The sequence below is a fragment of the Sphaerodactylus townsendi genome, linkage group LG13 (assembly GCF_021028975.2).
Source record: "Sphaerodactylus townsendi isolate TG3544 linkage group LG13, MPM_Stown_v2.3, whole genome shotgun sequence".
Taxonomy (NCBI): domain Eukaryota; kingdom Metazoa; phylum Chordata; class Lepidosauria; order Squamata; family Sphaerodactylidae; genus Sphaerodactylus; species Sphaerodactylus townsendi.
Window position 1 is genome coordinate 36,049,792 of NC_059437.1, and position 9,626 is coordinate 36,059,417.

Sequence of the window (9,626 nt, forward strand, 5' to 3'; positions counted from 1 at the left end):
AAAAAAAAAAGGCAGCAAGGGAAGAGAAGTCGTGCCTGACAGGAGCAGTATCCAGCCCTAAGAACAGTTAGCTGATCTTCTCAGCAAAAAAGATTATCCAGATCAGCCTTTTTGCACACAGTATTTTCACTTCCCAGCAATTATCACACCCACACCCTGGCTTTGGAAGGGTTTTCTGAATCTACATAAGTATAGGTCCTTTATTGGTATAAGCTGTTTCATTCTCTGGTCGAATCCCCACTTGAAATTTGCATGCAGATCCAAACCTGTTCATTGTGAAACCGTGTCTTCTTCATTGGAGCTTCTCCCTCCCCACCGCAGCGAGCACACAGCAGACACACCCGGTAGCAGAACTCTTAGCAATCCCCACTACCAGGCGAGCTCGCTTCACCGGTCTCCCCTGATTGGCTGGCATGCCTTGATGGGGCGGGACGTTTTCCCACTGCGGAAATGTACATTGTAGGGGTGTGATAAAAAAACCCAGCGTGTAAAAGTTTAACGTTGAACTGTGCAAACAGTTAATCGTTATCTGTGCAAACCATTAAAGATTCAAAGTTACACGTTTGACGATTTAACGTTTGCGTCCCCTTCTGCTGGCCGAACGCAAAAGCGGAAACGAAACCAAGGAAAGGCTGCGCGCGCATCTCAGCGCTGATTGGTTGCCCGAATTCCACATCACACTCCAGGGTGGGAAACGAGTCAGGGTTTCAACCCTCATCCCTCCCCTCTGATCAGCTCTGAACCATGTTTATGGGGTATATGCCACTTGCAACCAGGTCCTGCCGGAACGCGAATTAACGGGGAGAACGAGCGCCAGAAACTGAATCTGCCACGCAAGCAATGGAGAGGTCGTCCCTCAAACCTGGTTAGTTTGTGTTCTGAAACCTGGCTAAGACAATAGTGGGGATTTGACCTCTCGGGCTGTACCTGCTAAGTAGGGGCAAAAAGCTGTGTTCATACCCACTGAAAGGAAGGCAGTGCTTTCTAACTGGGGTGAGTACTGGAAATATTTATTTGTTACTGTAGCCAAATTGCAGTTTGGAAAATTGGGTGAATGCAATGCAGTTCATTCTGAGGCAACTTTAACTTATCCAGACAAGTGTGCCCTTGCATGGTCTCTTACAGGCAAGACTCAAAGGAAAGATTTCTTGCAAGAGTACAAGAAAAAGAGAACACAAAAGGACAGGAAGAGAAAGAGAAGACAGAAAAACCCCTGTCTTAGACCGGGAGAGGCATACTGTTCATTAGATAATATACAAACAATCTAGTTCTAATACAATGAGGAAATGTAGCACCCCCCAGTGTCCAGGTGTGCTGAGTTGCCTTTATGCCAACAGGAAGCAGCTGGTGGCAGAGGCTCAGGTTCACTCCCCATTCGATAAGTAACTTACCTGTGTAGACTGGAAAGGGGAAACAGAAGCAGTGGCTCAAGTAAGACAGTGGAATGCTGGCATTATGTTTTTCTTCACACATCATAGGGAACGACCAAGAGACAAAAAGAAAACACTTTATTTGTACATGTTGGCAGGCAGGCAGACAGGAACCAAGCAAGGAGGAGATGGAAGAAGATGAGGAGGCTATGATCTCCCTTTTCTTTGAAATTGGGCAGCTTGTCTACCCTCCAGACCGTAAGGGCTTAAGGCTCACTGTTTACAAAGCCAGTAAAGAGCACATGCAAGAGAAATTTCTGTCAATGAAGGACTAGATAGTGTCTATGCAAGGAAGGTCTGCTGGACATGGCCCACCCACCCCCCCCCTAGTGGAGGGAGGGGAAGGGAAGGGGTAGCATGCAAGGGAAGGGGAGTGAGGGAGGGGTGTCATGCAAGGGAAGGGGAAGGGGCCCGGCATCTGGACATGGCCCAACCACCCTAGTGGAGGGAGGGAAAGGGGAGGGGTGGCATGCAAGGGAAGCGGAGTGAGGGAGGGGAGTGAGTGAGGGGTGGCATGCAAGGGAGGGGAGGGAGGGGTCTTGTGGGTGTCAATTTTTTTTAAAGCAGCATGGGTCAAATCTGTGTGCACAGGTCCATTCATTAACTTATAGAGCATATGTATGCATAAGTGTGTGTGTTGCTTAAACATCAGAATGTGTACATGAGGGGTCTTATGTGCAGCATTCTGCTTTTTGAAACATACATTCTCTCCTACAGGCTCTGATATTGATACTGAAAGACAACCAGGATAATAGAATATAGTTCTCCCTCTTCCCAATACTTGAAAGCAGAGGAGGAAAACCTCACTCAGAATGACAATATTGCCTTGCTTTTTTAGGCTTGCTCTGCAAGGAAGAATTTTAATTGCCTCTAAACTTAGGATACTTACTTGTCTCTACCTGCAGGTTGGCAGGGAAAATTCTTTCAGTATTTCTTTCCTGAAAATCTCATGTCCATGAAGAATATGTAGGAAGTTGCATCTGGAAATGTGGAAAGTACTCTTTGGTTGATTTCCTAATACAATTTAGTTTAATCCCAATATTTAAAAAAGTTGAAATGGACAAAACAATCCGATCTGAATCCAATTTTTTTTTCATGCCCATGCTTCAGGAGCTAGTGCATAACTTGCAGCCTGCTAGCTAGATGGTACCTTGGCAAAGGATTTGCATTGAGCTTGGCCTCCCTTAGTATGGTTTTTGCTCCGACCTGGATGGTCCAGGCTAGGCCAATCTCATCAGCTGCTAATTGCCTAGTACTTGGATGGAAAATCACCAAGCAAGCCCCGGGTTGCTAAACAGAGGCAGGCGATGGCAAACTAGAAACCACCTCTGTTTGCCTTGTCTTGAGAACCCTATGGAATCCCCATAAGTTGGCTGTGACTTGATGGCACTTTCCACCACAAATATGGTCACCAGCATGGGTGGGCAGAACAAATAAAGACCCTTTATGCATGGGCCAATAAAAGCAGGGGAAAGGAGGGTTACATGAACCCGTCCTCGCCCCGCCCCGTTCACACAACTTGTTGGCCAGGGTCGCACAAAGGCACGTCTTTATTTTCCCTGCCTGCCTGCGAAGCATGATACGGCCCGTTTTACATGCATGGCTCCGCAGTTGGGAGCTGGGGAAGGTTTTTTCAAGAATTGTGATTTTTGCGATTCTCAAAAAAACCAGGTTGGAGGGGAAAACACAGGGCAGCCCCGGTTTAGGGGCAGGAACTGTGTGAAGTCCCCCTGCCCCCGGGTTTAACATGTTGTTGTTCTGGGTTTTTTGGCCCATGCGGAAAGGATCAAAGGGAGATTTATTTAGTTTGCCATCTTTGAAAATCTATGCCAGATTCTTTTAGAGTCACTTCAAAAGGAGGTGATTTCCAGTACAAAGCAAAATAGACTCTGCTCCCTTGCCCCTTGACTTTAACAGAGGCAAGCTACAGCAAGATGTGTACTACGTAATTCTGCCCCTCCGGTGGCAAATGGCGAAAGGGTAGGTTGCAATTTCCCAGAGGAAGGTGATTTTTTTTTTGGAGCAGAACACTACTCTTTCAGAGAAAACTTTGCCCCCACCCACCAGATTTTGCTGTAAAAAATGAACCCCGCAAAAATTTATCACAGTCACACAAATCATTACACCTTGCGAGGCTACGTATTTCTAGAAGCCAAGTGGCTGCATTTTTCTCCTGGTTGAATTGAATTAATTTTTCCCCCGAGTATGGTTTCATGAGGTACTTCTATCCAATGCCTTAAATAAAATCCAAATAGATTAAGCTACTGAGTCACCTTCATCCACTCATTATAATTACGAGATGGGTTAAAAAAAAAAAGCAATCAAGCTTGTCTGGAATGACTTTTATAATCCTGGTGCTCTTTATTGCTCATGGCTCTGGTTTGCTCTGGATGTTTATAACTGATTCCTATGCGTGTTTTACAGGGAAGCTGTTGCTTTACTAGGGGCACAGAGCAGTCCCATTTGGGTTGCTTTCCAATGGATTCTTTTTCATGTCCCCCAAGGCTGGTACTATATATATATCCTTTAAGCTGCCGGTGCATTACCTGTTTCTGAAATATGTGTACATTTGTATCTCTCAAACAACTTATCTATATCAGGATGGGGATTATATTCATAAATATTTCATTCACCAGGAAACACTAGGTGGATTTTACACTTGTATTAACCTGAATTTTGCTTACTCTTTGTTGTTGTTTAGAGAACATGATCTGAGTAGACATGTTTAAAACTCACCTGAGAAATTTTGCTGATTTTTTTTTGAAACCTGAGCTCTCTCATTTTCTCTCTCATTTAATGTCCTGTGTGTACACTGCCTAAATAAAGGCTCAGAGGAGCAAGGCCTTGTCTTTTGGTTATGTTATTCCATACAGGATCAAAGACAAAGATGGTATCATACGAGGGTCTGTGATCAGAAGAACTAAAGGTCCCCCTTGGCCTGCGTAAACCGATCTGTCTGCTAAAATCAGCCCTGCTTCTAGATTACCAGGTTCTGGGTGGAGAGAGATCTGCTGTTTCAATGGATTTCCAGACAATCAAGACCAGTTCTCCTGAAGAAAATGACTTCTTTGGAGGGTAGACTATGTGGTATCATACCCTGCTGAAGCCCTGCCTTCTCCAAATCATCCCTTCCTCAAGCTCCACCCTCAAACTTTCCAGGTATTTCCCAACCCAAATTGCTGGCAACCTTTCCTACTTCATATATGCCAGCCTTGGGATTTATATGGGAGGCTATCTGAGACAGGGCCTTTTCACTGATGTTGCTTCAAATATAATACATTTATCTAGTGCTAATTTTATCTTTTCAGTGCCAGACTGAAATTGTCCTATTGCCCGGAACCTTGGATGGCAAATATTGCAGACAAGCGTATTGTTTTAACTGCTTCTTACAGTAGTAAATAGTAGATCTTCTGTATTATTTTTAAAATTGGGTTTATTGCTTTAATACAGTGTTTATGTATGCTTTGTTGGAAATTAAACTTGTATGAGTCTTGGTGGAAAGATGGAAGAGACAGATCAATAAATAAGCTCTATCTAGAGAAGCTAGTCCCTACCTATCCATTCTGGTATCTCAACATATTTTAGTGGCCAAAACCCAGAACTGAGCATGGAGGGTATGCAGGTTTGAGTCCCAATGGTGGAATCACCAGAAATCAGGAGCAGGATTAATTCCTCATCTAAAGTAACCCCTTTACTTTCCCCCATGGTAGTGAATGGTTGATACTCACAACTTCTTGCCTGATGCTGGATGGTTCTTGCGGTAGGCATAGATCCTGCAGGGGGTGCCTAGTCCTGTACACATGTTATAAAGAATGCATCTACATCCAGCTTGTACATGTGTACATCTGTTTATTTGAAAAAAGCTAATATGTGTACACTTTACAAATGAAACCAGGAACCAGTATCTGGATAAATGTGGGGTTTTGTTCCATATGATTACCCATACATGTGTTGAAAGTAATATAAGAATTACTCAATGCATGCACAAAAATAATTGAAACCCTGTTCACATAGGATAAATGCATGCACAATCTGCCGATATGTGTTTGCATCTGTCTAAAGAGAGAACTAATGAACATTCACTTTACAAATTAAATCAAACGTGGGATTTAACTCACACCTTCACCTGCACATGTGCTGAATGTAGGTTTTTAAACAGAGGCTGGATAGCCATCTGGAGTGCTTTGATTGTATATTCATGCATGGCAAGGGACTGGACTTGATGTTCCTTGTGGTCTTTTCCAACTCTTTGATTCTATATAACATGAGAATTATCTGAACATATGATAAAAATCAAGGGTACACCATACACAGATTGAACGTGTGTTCACTGCAACTTGTGAACAGGGTTACTGTGTCTTGGAGCTGAGATGCATATAAGCCAGGGGTCTGCAACCTGCGGCTCTCCAGATGTGCATGGACTACAAATAGGAATTGTAGTCCATTGATAGGAATTGTAGTCCATGAACATCTGGAGAGCTGCAGGTTGCAGATCCCTGATATAGGCGCATGGCGGGTCTTTGCTGTAGACAGGCTCTCCTTGCCTAATCTTTGTACCTGTAAAAGTGGCAGCTTTTATATTAGCTACAATAACTATTATTATGCAAATTCTATAATGTAGCTAGATTCCTCTTGAACTTTCCAAACTTTCACATCGTTGTTTGGAACAGCAGCCCATATAGCAGATGCTTCAGGACACATCGAAAAAATGCCAAATCTCAGAACCTCTCAGTTATTAATTGAAAAACTCCATTGTCTTTCTAACAAGGGCTGTTCTGCATGCACTGTTTCTACAATAATGGATCCAACCCACTGGGGGGTTCAGAGATGATTGTGCTTAATTACCATCTGCAAATTCAAAATCATTATTTGCTGCTTCCTTGCATAAACACAAAAGGGCACAGTCTTCTTTTCTAGTGATGGGTAAAAAAAAGACAAAACTATTGTGCCTTCCACAGCATGATCCAAGCCTGCTACCCAAAACAGGCAGATTGGAGATTCACCAAGTAAGGATCCCATCCAGCTCCACTGGCTCAGAACATGACTTTGAATGCGAATGAGAGATGTAGCCCACAGCTCCAAGGAAGAGGGTTTTTTTTTTTAAAAAAAATATTGAAGTGACAACAGGCAGTTCTTCCTGGTCTTGATTCAACGTCTTGTCAACAATTGCAGACTGTGATCAGGGTTATTGTAAGTGCTCCATGCTAAAAGTAAACAAAATCAGCAGTTTATCCTGACCCAATTCAAATTCTGCATCAAGAACACTGATTTCTGCAAGCTACCGACATTATGGAAATCAAGCAATTTCCATGTTTTCTCTTATTTACATGATTCATACTGCAGTTTTAAAATACTTTGTATAATTGACATGCAGCAGGGGGATCAGTTATTGGGATGGTATATGGGGTTCTCAACCTCCAGGTGGGGCCTGGAATTCTGGTATTATAACTGGTTTTCCTGGAGACAAAGGCAGATTGGGAAGGTGAAGTAGATGGCATTATACCCAGCTGAGGTCTCTCCCCTCCCTGAACTTCATCCTCCTAGGCATAAAAATTCTGGTTCTTACCTTTAAAGCCCTTAATGATTTATGGAGGAGAAGTCAATCTATGGCTACCAATCTTGATCCTCCTTGATCTCAGATTGCAAATGCCTTAGCAGACTAGGTGCTCAGGAGCAGCAGCAGCAGCAGCAGCAGAAGGCCATTGCTTTCACATCCTGCATGTCAGCTCCCAAAGGCACCTGGCGGGCCACTGCGAGTAGCAGAGTGCTGGACTAGATGGACTCTGGTCTGATCCAGCAGGCTAGTTCTTATGTTCTTAATGGGTAAGGGCCCAGGGACTGTCTCTTTTTTATACTATCCAGCCCATCAGTTAAGGTTTGCTTCTCTGTGCCCTTCCTTCAGAGGTTAGGTGGGGGGTCCTTAGAGACAGGGCATTTTCTGTGGTAGCACTTTGCCTTTGGAACTCCCTCCCCCTTGAAGCTTTCATGGCACACACTTTGCTTTCTTTTTACCCTAGCTTTTAATTAGAAGTTTTAGCTTACCAACTTTTTAATTTTCTGCTCCTGTTTTGTAAATAGCTTTTATGCTATCCAAATGGCTGGTTTTTATTATGTAATGTTTTATTAATTACTAGCAGGGCCCGGCCATGCATTGCTGTGGCTTATTGTGGTGAAATGGGAAAGGAACAGTAGCAGCAGATCAATTGCAGAGGCCAGCAGTATGTTCTCATGCAAACACACAGCCTGATACTGTGCGATGCCATTGATGTGTGTGCCCACATTCCTTGCGGGGGGTGGGGGTGGGGGTGGAAAGGCATCCCTCCCACACATCTAGGCTGGCTGGTCATGATCCTTTACCTGGGAGCAAGTTTGGTTGGTGGCAATGGGTGTCTCTTCTGAGGAAACCCTCTGAGGGGCGTGATGCAGCCATTCAAAGTATGTCACGGTTGCTGTACCGAGCTTACTCCTGAGTAATGCGTGCCTGGTTTTCTTAACTGTAACCACAGTATTCAGGGAATCTAGGGTGCCTGGCCCCTCCCTCCCGTCCCTTGCATGTCGCCCCTCACTCTCTTCCCTCCCTCCCTCCCCTTTCCCTCTGCTAGATTGGGTGGGTCATATCAAGATGCTGGGCCCCCTGCCTCCCCTCCCTTGCATGCCACCCCTTCCCCTCCCTCCCTTCCCTTTCCCTCCGCTAGGGTAGGTGGGTCATATCAAGATGCTGGGCCCCCTGCCTCCCCTCCCTTGCATGCCACCCCTCACTCTCTCCCACTTCTCTTCCCTTGCATGCCTCCCCCTCCCCCTCCCCCTCCCCCCCCCCTCGTGTGTATATGTGTGTATGTGTTTCACTTCCACTCGAATTACTGCCTATGTACTGTTTCCACTGCTCACATCTGGCCATCTGAGCGAACATTCTGAGGGCACGAACATTCTAAGGGTGACAGTTACACACAGGCAGCTGCATGTCCTTAACCATGGAGAACCAGGAAAAAAGGCGTTTTACCTGGGCCAGGTGTGAAATTTCAGGTATGTGAACATCTAAAAGCCTGGCTGACTATAGTGGCTGGGAATTTTCAGAGGAATTGGCCCAGCAGTTACTGAGGTATACTGTCATCAACAAAAACACTGTTAGTTTTATCTCTCTCTCTCTCTCTCTCTCTCTCTCTCTCTCTAGATAGATAGATAGATAGATAGATAGATAGATAGATAGATAGATAGATAGATAGATAGATAGATAGATAGATAGATAGATAGATAGATAGATAGATAGATAGATAGATAGATAAGGGCTCTGAAGAGGCAGCCTGGAAGTAGCCTAAATAATTACTGTAGCTGGTTGTGCATATTTCGTGACTGCCCCAATGAATCTGTACCAGTCATTCAAAATGTACTTCCCCAAGTCTTACCCCAGAACAGTGCTGCTCATGGGCAAATGTGATGCTCTGTGTCTCTATTCAAAACGGTGTAAGTGTATTTAGACTTGTAGCCTGACAGGTATCTACCAGACAAGCTGCCCCATGGAGAAAATAAAGAAGGAAAACTGTTAGGAGTTCTTCTTTAGCAGAAGAATCTATTTGAGCTTCAAAAACTGGTTGACAGCTGACACCTCTGCGGCAGGGCAAGAGGTCACGACCACGTCTTGCTTTGCAGCAGTGCAGAGATGTACACAGTCTTCTTGCTTGTCTCAACATTATTTTGGCTTTCTTCAAAATATTTCAGGCGTTTTTGTCTTATATAGATCTGTATCGAGTATCAGCTTGTCATACTGCAATATAAAGTTCATCTATTGCAGAGAAGGTTGTGGTTTTACATAAACTGCATTTATCTTTAGGTCAGTGCAAAGAACTTGCTCGATTGGGATCTTGGAACCTAAAATCACTAGGTTGGCCCAAAGCCTGTAAAGTGACATCAACTGAACAGTTATTATTACACATTCACACAACCTATGAGGTAAAAAAATTGTGTAATTTGAGAAGCTGGAATGTGGTGGTATTGTGAGATATGAGGGATTCTAATTGCTGCTTGAGGGAAGTAACTAAAGGCCTCTTTGCCATTCCTGGAATAAATGAAAGTACACACACTTTTTGTGTGGGAAAAAGTTGGCCATCTCTGGCAAATGGGGAGGTTGTAGGCCAGGCCCAGCCTTATAAAGGCTGCCTAGGCCCACCTCCCCACCAACATCAGGGCGCCCAGCGTTAC